The 11,430-nt window shown below is 47.5% G+C and overlaps 1 pseudogene; it reads right to left on the bottom strand.

Annotated features, from left to right (window-relative positions):
* Positions 1-2,990: 2,990 nt before the first annotated feature.
* On the bottom strand, positions 2,991-9,512 carry LOC123090236 (uncharacterized; annotated as a pseudogene).
* Between the last annotated feature and the right edge of the window lie 1,918 nt (positions 9,513-11,430).

Below are 11,430 nucleotides of genomic sequence, written 5' to 3'. Positions count from 1 at the left end.
CCATCAATTATTGGGCCGAGCACCAAGGCAGCCGATCCTCCGTGCCGGATACTGGTTGGGTAGTCCCTGTGATCAAAAGTGATTGGGCAAGCCGCCCAGGGATTGAATTTGGGGGCGACGAACTCTGCGTGAGTTGCGTGTACCATGTTTACCGTTTTGACTTCTGGTGGGAATTTTTTCTGGCCCCCCGTGTTCGGCTGGTGAGGCTCATCCTCGTCTTCGCTTGGTTTTTCCCTTCCCTTGTATTCGGCGTTTAATTTGTCAGCCTACTTGAAGACCCAACATTCTCTATGGGTATGATTTGCAGGTTTGTCGGAAGTGCCATGGATTTGGCAGAATCTATCCAGGACTTTATTCAGGCCGGACGGTCCCTCCTTGCTGCCCTTAAATGGCTTCTTTCCTTGACCGGGTCGAGAGCCCCTGAATCCGGCGTTGACCGCTGTGTTGTCCGGACTATCTTCATTCTGACGCTTGTGCTTAGTGCGCCGGGGCTTCCCGTTGCCATCTCAAATTTCGGATGTGCCTGGGTCACTGGTGCCTCTACGGGCCAACCAGCTGTCTCCGCCCGCACAAAAGTGGGTCATAAGGCTTGTTAAGGCTGCCATCGTCCTTGGCTTTTCTTGGCCGAGGTGTCTGGCAATCCACTCATCTCGGATACTATGTTTGAAGGCCGCTAAGGCTTCGGCATCCGGACAGTCGACAATTTGATTCTTTTTCGTGAGGAATCTGTTCCAAAGCTTGCGGGTTGACTCTCCGGGCTGCTGTATTATGTGACTTAGATCGTCTGCATCCAGAGATCGGACATAGGTTCCTTGAAAGTTGGCCCTGAAAGCATCCTCAAGTTCCTCCCAACTTCCAATTGAGTTTTCGGGGAGGCTCTTCAGCCAGTGCCGAGCTGGTCCTTTCAACTTGAGGGGAAGGTATTTGATGGCGTGGAGGTCATCCCCACGACCCATGTGTATGTGAAGCATAAAATCTTCAATCCAGACCCCAAGATTTGTCGTTCCGACATATGCCTCTATATTCACGGGTTTGAATCCTTGTGGAAATTCATGATCCAGCACCTCATCGGTGAAGCACAGGGGGTGCGCAGCCCCTCTATATCTGGATGTTTTGCGGCATGCTGTCGGCTGTTGTTGCGCCCGGTGTTGATTCCGGACTGGTATTTGATCAGTATGATCATTGTGGTGACCATAATTCTGTGTCGGAGCATGTCCTCCGGACCCGTAGATGGACCTGGCCGCAATTGCCTTTTTGTCCAGGAGCTCACGTAAATCATGTGCAGTATCATTGGCTGCTCTATCGCGGCCATGAGGTGGTTGGTCCGGCCGAGTGGCCGTATTGTTCTTTGGCGGAATGGGTATTGCGGCCTCGTCGTCAAATTCGGGTAGCAGTTTGTGCTATGGGTAGCTCTTTGTGTGGCAATCGTCGCCAGATTTTCCTTCAGTGTCCAGCACCTTGTTCCAGCTTCGGTTGAGCGTATCCTGCGCAGTTTTAAGCCTTTGCTTCTGCTTCTTCAGGCTCCTCGCCGTGGACAGAAGCTTTCTGCGGAGGTTATCTTGCTTCACACGTTTTTCCGGGATGATGAATGCATCGTCAACCGGACTGTCTTCCCCTCCGTGGGTAGTTTGATGACTTCGACCCTCGGGATCGCTGTCACGGTAAGTTTGTGCGGCGCCACTGATGCCTGCCGGAAAGTCTTGTCGCGCGGCAGTTTCAAAGTGCTCCCGGTTGGACATGCCGGGGTCGTCCCGCCTTGCGATTTCCTGCCTCCTTCCCTTTTCTTCTTCCTTGCCGATGGAGGCGGCCACTTGGCAACGCTCCTCATTCCCTCATTAAATACTCCCAGTCCCGGCCCCAGCCTACCCACAACACACAGATCGAAAACACGAGAGCGAAAAGAGATACTGCACATCTGCGCAACGACGCACGTACGCCGGCCGTTACGTGTAGCCAGAAGCAAGGAGATGGCCACGGGAGCGAAGGCGATGCTGCTGTGCGCGCTGCGGCTGCTGGTGCCGGCGCTGGTGCTGCTACAGCTCTGCGTCGGCGCGAAGTTCCAAGGCGCGTCCCGTCTTGGTGGAGGCTGGCGGAAGGGTGGAGAAGCCGCCGTCAGAGTGGGCGGCGGCGGGAGCATGCCGGGCTCGTCCTGCCTTGGCGGAGGAGGCGGCGGCGGGAGCGTGCCGTGGTCGTCCCGCCTTGCCGGAGGGGGCGGCGGCGGGAGCGGGTGCATGCCGGGGTTGTCCCGCCTTGGCAGAGGGGGCGGCGGCGGGATTATGCCGTGGTCGCGCCGACCCGGCCGCGGTTGGGTTTCCGATGTCGTCTCCACCGTCGCTGCCGGAACGCTCTTTTGGTGGGTTTGGTTCGCCTGAGAGCGTCCCGTACGTGCTCAGGAGACGAGGGTAGATCGCTCCTCGATGCCTAGCCTAATGATGTCTTTGTAAATGGAGAGATTCTTTGTGTAACTAACGGATTCCAGCGATCAATGAAAGAAAGAATTTTTTATTCTCAAAATTCTTTTGGCGAGGCAACCATCCTCAATTTTAGGCTCAACATGTTATCACGGGCCCTCAATCACAACCATGAACAGAGGAGAGACTGTGAATCGGCCGCTTGAACGAGAAGATCCAGATTCCAGAGCTATCTCGAAAAAAGATACAGAAATGAAAAAGAGAAGGCCTCCTCTCACCGAATTCATCCTCTCTGCGGTGGTCGTGGAGTGCCAGGTTCATCCGACCACGGCGCCGCGGCCTCTGGCGCCGCCCGCGACCAGGGCCCTCCGCCAGGTTCATCCGAGCGCGAAGGCGCCTCCTTCCGAGAGCTGGTGCCTTCTGGTGGAATCAATTGATTAGTATCCATGTATTAGAGGAATCTTATCCCCTAGACGAATTATCAAATCTTATTCCTTTTTTTTTGCATGGATATCAAATCTTATTCCTGCTTTTCGTCCTTGCACGGAGTGCCAGTGACTTGCGTGTACATCCTCGGGATTAATATTTTGCATTAAAGGCCATCTCGCCCATACCAGAAAGACCCTGCAAAAACAGTTAGGCTGGTCACAATGGACAAGAACATAAGCTAGTAACTTTACACTTCCCTAGACTATGTTACTACCATCATAGTGGGTAGGAACATCTATGTAGTGTCATGCAACGATATATTTATTAGGTTATAGACTCATTGTTTCTTGGAGTGTGTGATGTTCCGGTAACTTAGCTAGTTACCACAAGCACCTCTCTCTTCACTAAATACGTGCCACATAAGCAAAGTTGTATTAGGCTGGCCATAGTGGGGGTAACATAACTAGTATCATGTACTTGGGACTCGCAAACATGCTTATGTGGCAGGCAACTAAAGAAGAGGGAGAAGGTCATAGTAACATAGGTAGATACCGTAACATAATAAATGTTATACTACTATGTGTCATGCATGCTAATAATGAGACCATCTATGATACTATGCATTATGAACGTAGTATCATACACTATGACCAGCCTTAGAGTGTGTGATGTTAGAGTGTGTGATGTTACTAGTATATGTTACTCTCCACTATGACCGGCCTTAGAGTGTGTGATGTTACTCCTAAGTTTCTCCCCACTGTGACCAGCCTTATGCCGAGAAGATTTGTGAAAAATATTTGATGCGATTAAAAAATAACAATAAAATAGGCGTGAATACCCCGAAGGTCCGATTCCAAAATATATGGCATGATTAAAAAACATCAATCTAAATGAAGTGACATGTGCCCAAAAATGCCAAAGTAAATGGCGTGAATACCCCCGAAGGTCAGATTTCAAAATATATGGCGTGTTTAAAAAACAGCAATCTAAATTCCTCGCAAAAAAAGAAAACACCGATCTAAATGATGTGACATACGCCCAGAAATGCAAAAGCAAATGGCATGGATACCCCCCGGGTCCGATTTCAAATTAAATTTTGGGATTGGTAAGTGAAGAGATTCAGTTTTCTTTAGAAAAAGAGATTGAGTTTTCAAAAGGATCATTTAAAACAAGCACAGCAGGCGCCGAGTGTTGCACGTCAATCGAAGACATTGACTGCTTTGGCTGATTAGGCCAGTGAACAATCGCGATCCATGTGTACATTTAAAGAAGACATACATGGTGATCTACATGTTATTCGAATATTTCGATTATGTCCTATTCATTTTCCAAAAGGCCAACGCGAAATAAACCGCCTCCCGAGCCCTTGGATTAGAAGTATATCGGCCGTCTGATTAGTCGCCCGGTTTTTTATTTGCGTGAGAGCCTATGCGTTCACACCTAGCGTGGGGGTCCTGCCAGTAGGGAGAAACTGTGTTCACACCTCACATCGTGGCCACGTGTACTCTCTCCGTTCGGAATTACTTGTCTCAGAAATGGATGTATCTAGAACTTCCTCCGTTCGAAATTACTTGTCTTAAAAATGGATGTATCTAGAACTATTAGCATGCAAAGCGAGGACCACATCACTGTGACTAGCTACTGGTACATTTTTTCTCTTGTTGTACATACGGCATCAGCAAACAAAGCACAAACTGTAGCTAGCTGCTTGTGCTCACGACAAGCTAAATTAGCCTGTTGATCTTAGCGACAATTTCTACTACTATTTAAAAGAAATCCTCTCAATTTTTTTACCAAAAATATGGTGCATCCTAGGCATTATTAGGTTCCAAAAAAACCTGACGTGTAGCCAATCGGACGCAACAGCGGTCCCAAACATTGCCTTCGCTCACGCGTACCCCCTCCAACTAGCAGCCTTGTCGAAACATCCCCTCCATACCCTACCAGTTCCAGTTAGCAACAACATGACAACACTTTCGACCGTCGTCGTAACAACATTAGCCGACGCCTGTGCATTAGCCACAACACGTGCAACATGACCTTAGCGACCACAACATCAACGATGCTCCTGAAGCACCGGCACACCGGGTGAAGCTCCCGAAGCACCGACAACACTCCCGTAATGGTTGCAACACCAGAAACGACGTCGACTACTCCAACATCGCGCGACTAGTTTTGCAGCATGGTGCTTCTACTTTGCAACAAAAAATAATAAAAAGGCCGAGCAGCTTGCGGTGGAAGCCACTGACCTTGCATCAGCATACACCCGGCTTGCAAACATTGAACACCCCCTATTGCGGACCCAATCGGTCACGCAACTTCGCGTGACTTGTTTTGACGCGTCATACATTTGATCTTTTGAAAAGATCGGCCAGGTCACGACCAGTTGGATCCACCGTAGGATAGTCGTCTGATCCAGACGGTGAGGTTTGCAACATAGGTCATGTTGCGCTCGATCACTCATGAGGTTTGCAACATTGGTCATATTGCGCTCGGTCACTAATGAGGTTTGCAACATGGATCATGCTGTGCCCGGAGGTTTGTAGCATGGGTCATGTTGCGCTCAGTCATTGATGAGGTTTGCAATATGGGTCATGTTGCACCTGAAGGTTTGCAACATGAGTCATGTGTCGCTCGGTCGCGCATGTTGCGCTCGGAGGTTTGGAACATGGATCCTTGCGCTTGGAGGTTTGCCACATGGGTCATGTTCGCTTGGAGGTTTGCGTGACGAGTGCTTTGCCACATGATCCATGTTACGTTTGAGGGTTTGCACTATGACATGTGTTACGCTCTAAAGTTTTGCAGTCGGACCTTTGCAACACGAGCCATGTTGCCACCACAACATACCCTCCTTAGCCGATTTGCATCTGCAACACCACAAACATTAGCCCTGTTGTCGTTCTCCGCTATCACCGTTAGTACTACCGTCGCATAGCCCTCCAATCACAACATCCATTCACAGCATGTTGTCACATGCGACAACATCGGCTAGCAGTGTCACACATCCATCTTGCAGTAGCTCATTGGTGTTGCCGTGTAGCGCGGCCGGCTTTGCAACCAATCTACCTTGTAACCTTCCTATGCAACAAATGTCCATTTGGCCGCAGCAAACACATCAAGAAAAATGCATTCCGAGTGGACTGAAGAAACACGTGTGACAGCATGGTGAGCATCAGCGCGTCATGTGAACGACGGCTAGCAGTGCAAGGCAAAAGTAGCAGCAACGGTGGGCCAATAGACAAGTGCATGAAGCGAATGAATGAAAAACCCACAGTAGTACAGTACGTGAAGCACCGGGAGTAAATTAGCGTACGCACGCGCATGAGGCAGAGCCGTGGGAACGCTTGCCGCGGAATCAGCCGGGACCACAGCACACACACACACATTCCAAACACGGGGCATGTCAGATCTTCGTTGTAATTCCTCATCTCCACCTTCTTTCTTTCTCCATTCTAATTTAAAGGGATACGTGGCTGGATGCGATTGCCTAATACTTTCTCCGTCCCAAAATAAGTGACTCGAGTTTGTACTAATTTTGTACTAAAGTTAGTATAAAGTTGAGTCACTTATTTTAAGATAGAGGGAGTACATCCTAACAACATGGTCAGAAATCGCTCGCATTGGCGCACTCCAGCATTAGCAACGCCCCTCATTTACTAGTGCCTTCGGCGTGGCTTAAAGTATTTTTTTTTGAAATAAACATCCTCTTTATTTATTAGTAATAATGGTTACATCGTCTATAAGAAAATTTACAATATCATTCATAGGTTCCTCAAACCAGTCCTTTGTCTCAGAAAATTTGGCTACTCTAGCAACTTCATGAGCTACTTTATTTGCCTTCCTATTACAGTGTTCAAATCTAACTAACGAAAAATCACAAACCAAAAAATAACAATCCTCAAACACAGCTGCCGCCGCTCCCGCTGTATGTCCTCCATTCTTCATCGCGTCAATTACTTCCATATTATCAGAGTTAACAACAAGTCGGTTACTTCCCGCCTTTTGTGCAAGTAATAAGCCAAAACGTAGTGCCATTGCTTCTGCTGTTAAAACATCTGCACACCAATCCATCTTCCAATTCCCTCCAACAATAAATCTTCCTTTATCATCTCTAAGTACAGCTCCCGTTGTGCCTCTAAGCATGTCTTGATCAAAAGAAGCATCGACATTTAATTTCACAAAACCTAGAGGGGGTCTCGTCCATCCCTCTATTTTATTTGTTGCCTTGGAGGATTGGGCAATAACATAGTTCGTCGTTATAGCACGGGCTCCCATCGAAATTTGGTATGCATCTTGGGTCTTCCCCTGATGAACTAGCGAACGTCTTTCCCACCATAAATACCAGGCTGTTATAGCGATCAGTTCGCGAACATTCTGTGTGCCCAATATAGATAGCTCATGTTCTGGCATAAAAATTAGAAATTCAAGTACTGCCTCTCCCGCACGATCGACCGCACATGCTTTTTTAATGGCTTCGTGCAATCCCAGTTTCTCCCACACCTCTTTTGCCTTTTGACATAAAAATAATAAGTGTTTTGTATCTTCATGCCCGTTTGAACATGATGGGCAGGTGGGCGAAACTTTCATATGTCTATTAGCAAGTGTAACACGACACGGGAGGGTTCCATGTAAGGTACGCCAAATAAAGATCTTCACTTTTGCTGGACAAGATAATTTCCAAATCTTGCTCCAAATAGTATTGACATTTATTCCTCCAATGCCATCTGAGTGTTGCAATTTCCTCCCATGTTGGGCTTTCCATTCCTCCAGATAAGCAGAACGAACCGTGAACCGTCCATTCTTTGTAAAGCTCCAAGCTATGAAATCCGACATGTCATACGTGGGGAGGGGGATCGTAAGCACTCTCTGGACATCAATTGGCCACAACGTTTGTCTTACCAAATCTTCATCCCAGCAATTGTTGATTGGATCTATAAGATCAGCAACTTTTGTTAGAAGCTGCCCTCTTCTAGGAGTGATAATTTTCCTATTTGCCCCATTCGGGATCCATGCATCTCTCCAGATATCAATATTCTGTCCATTACCAACTCTCCAAATATAACCTTTTTTGAGAGAATCCACTCCGGCCATGATGCTTTGCCACGTGAAAGAGGATCCTTTTTTCAAACTCGCATTCATTAAATCTCCATCTGGAAAATATTTAGCTCTCAAAATTGTAGCACATAGTGAATCAGGGTTATCAAGCAGGCGCCACGCTTGTTTGGCTAATAAGGCCAGATTGAAACAATGTATGTCTCGAAAACCCATTCCTCCTTGGTCTTTTGGTACACACATCTTCCACCATGCCATCCAATGCATTCTCTTCTGATTGTCTTCATCACCCCACCAAAAATGCGACATCGCGTCAATGATTCCTTTACAAATCTTTTTAGGAATTTTAAAGACGGACATTGCATAAGTTGGGATAGCTTGTACAACCGATTTGAGAAGGATTTCCTTTCCTCCTGCTGATAGCAACTTTTCCTTCCAACCACTGATTTTCATAACAATTCGGTCTATTAAGAATTGGAAACAATCACTTTTGTCCATACCCACATTTGAAGGCAGACCCAAATATTTGTCATTGAGAGCTTCAGTCATAATGTTCAGAATAGTACATATATGCGCCTTATCTTCCACTTTTGTGGTGGGACTAAAAAATATACTAGATTTTTCAACACTCACCATTTGCCCCGATGCAGCACAATAAGCATCCAAAACTGCTTTCAGCGCCTCCGCGTTCATGGAATTAGCTTGCATCAGGATTAATGAATCGTCCGCGAAAAGGAGATTTGAAATAGATGGGGCATCTCTGCTAACTTTAATTCCAGAAATACTTCTATTCTCCTCTGCATTAGCTAGGAGTGCAGTCAGGCCTTCCGTACATAACAAAAATAAATATGGGGAGAGAGGGTCCCCCTGCCTCAGTCCTCTAGATGGTTTGAAGCTCTCTGTTTCTTCCGTGTTAAAACGAACCCGATATTCCACCGAGGTCACACATTGCATAATTAAATTCACCCAATCCTGCTGAAAACCTAGTCTCAACATGGTTTCCTTTAAAAAAGGCCACTCCACTCGGTCATATGCTTTGTGCATGTCTAGTTTTATTGCACACAGGCCCTCTTTACCGGTCCTTTTATTTTTTATTTTATGGAAACATTCATAAGCCACTAAGATGTTATCTGTAATCATTCTTCCAGGCACAAAAGCACTTTGGGTAGGGCTAATAATATCTGGGAGGATTGTCTTCAGACGAGCAGCAATCATCTTTGAAATGACTTTATACACCACATTGCACAAACTGATTGGTCTAAATTGAGTTACCTTTTCCGGGGAGTTAACTTTTGGAATCATTACTATTGTTGTATCATTCCAACCATCAGGTATAGTACAGGTATTCACTGCTTGGATAACCTCTTCAGTCAAATCATCTCCTAACATAGTCCAAAATCTCTTATAAAAAATGGCGTGAAGGCCATCTGGCCCCGGCGCCTTTAAATCACCAATGTCAAAAAGTGCCTTCCTAACCTCTTCAGCCGTGTAGGGGGCAAGGAGAGCCCTATTCATCTCATTCGTTACTTTTCTTTTTACAAGGGAGAGGGTCTCATGGTTCGGTTGATTAATTTCTGAAGTAAACAGGTTAGAAAAATACCCCAGAATATGATTCTTCATCTCCGTGTCTTTTACCCAAACCCCATTATAGTCAAGCAATTTTTTTATCTGATTCCTCTTCTTTCTAGCTGTTGCGGCATTATGGAAAAAAGAAGTATTTCGGTCACCATGCAATAACCAGTTTGCTCGACCCCGTTGTAGCCAGTGTATCTCCTCTTGTTCCAATAAATTTTCAATCAATACAATAGTCTCCTTTTGACGTGCAAGAGAAGTAGCATTCACAGGCCCTCTCCGTAATTTTTCATAATCTTTTGGCACCATAAGCGGGATGGGATCATCTTCGCCGAGTTCAATGGCAAGGGTAACCCGGCGGAGGTGGATCTTGGAACCATGGCTATTTGGGCCCAGGTTCGTGATCTACCATTTGAGCTTAAAACTGAAGATGTGGGTTCGTCTCTAGGGGGCCAAATTGGGGAGGTGATAACCATCTCACACCAGAATCACATGATAGTAGAAAAGTGTTTGCGTGTTCGTGTGAAAGTCCCGCTACACGAGCCAATCAAGAGTAGAGTAGAATTCACTCCTCTAGGCAGCAAAGAAAAACGTTATTTTGATGTTCGTTATGAAAAGTTGCCGTCATATTGTGAGTGTTGTGGGCTTGTAGGCCATACGTCGGAAAGGTTCTGTAGGATTCCTAAAGAGAGTAGAGTAGCTGTTTTTGCAAAAAACCTCGGTGTAGAGGCCTACTGGAAGGGAAATACAGCTAGTAGAAGAGCTCTTGTGTACTCGGGCTATAGTAGAAAAAACATCTCAAAGGCTACTGAAGGTATGGTGATCAAAGTCACCAAAGTTGTGAGTGATCTCACTGTGAAAGAGAAAGGTGCTGCATCGTCTATCCTGGCGACTGGATGTCCAGTCCAGGGAGGCCACTTGCTCGGTCAGCAGGACCGGGGGCAAGTACCTTCTCTGTCGGTGCCCGTAGGAGCTGCCTCGGGTCAGGTGGACCTGGAGCGCGGGCCACTCGAGCGCGCTAGCCTTGGCCAGGAGGGCCAAGGACTGGCGTCCAGAAGGGCGCCCATCAAGGGGGCGCTGCGGGACGGCCAGGAGGGTTGTCTCCCTGTAGCGTCCCAACACTCCATGTGGGGTGATGATCATGGTCAGGAGGACCAGAATGCATCAACATACACCCCTGCACCCCCTACTAGCGAAGGCCAGGAGGGCCAAGCGCTGGTGGGGGGAGCGGCTCCCACCAAGGCTGCTGTACCTGGCCAGGCGGGCCAGGACATGTTGCATCAGGGGAATAGTACTTCCCCCATCAGGTCTATTGCGGCTATGGCAGCATACCAGCCTAACCCGGTCGGCCAGGAGAGTAGGGCGGCTCTGCAATGGGGTGATCAACTCCTCTTTCGCCCGGGGGTGCTGGAGGCGCTGTCGGGGGCTGTTGCTGCAAGACTTGCTACAAAAAATACAACTGACACCCCTTTTTACACTTTCAATGCTACAAAGAAATCCATGCAGGGAAAGACAAAAGAAAAGGGCAGGAAAGGAAAGAAGGGAGGAGGAATTGGAAGTTCAGAGGGAGCACGCAAGAACACGATAGGTAAAAAAAGAAGCCTCTATGAAGCTCCAGCAACCGGTAGTGAGCTGGATTTCTCTTTTGAGAAAACCATGGATAGCTATGAGTGTATTCTGTATGGGGACATAAATGTTTCCTCTAAGCGTGTATGTATGGGTAGAGTGGAAGCTGTGAGAGATGGGAATGGGGTGGTTACACATGTATCAAAAGAAGTTGAGGAGAAAGAAGAGGCTCCAGGGCAGCAGAGAAGGGAGTCGGTTGGAGATGATGGCGCATCGGCGGCCTCCGAAGAGGAGGTACGCCGGGCCAAATGAGAATCATTGGATGGAACTGTCGTGGGATGCTCTCTCCCATGGCGGTTCGCGAGCTCTTGGATCTACAGGAGCGTACCAAAGCAGAGCT

Source organism: Triticum aestivum, chromosome 4B (genome assembly GCF_018294505.1).
Source record: "Triticum aestivum cultivar Chinese Spring chromosome 4B, IWGSC CS RefSeq v2.1, whole genome shotgun sequence".
Taxonomy (NCBI): Eukaryota; Viridiplantae; Streptophyta; class Magnoliopsida; order Poales; family Poaceae; genus Triticum; species Triticum aestivum.
Note: the sequence above shows the minus strand (reverse complement) of the source record. Positions and strands in the feature narration are given on the sequence as shown.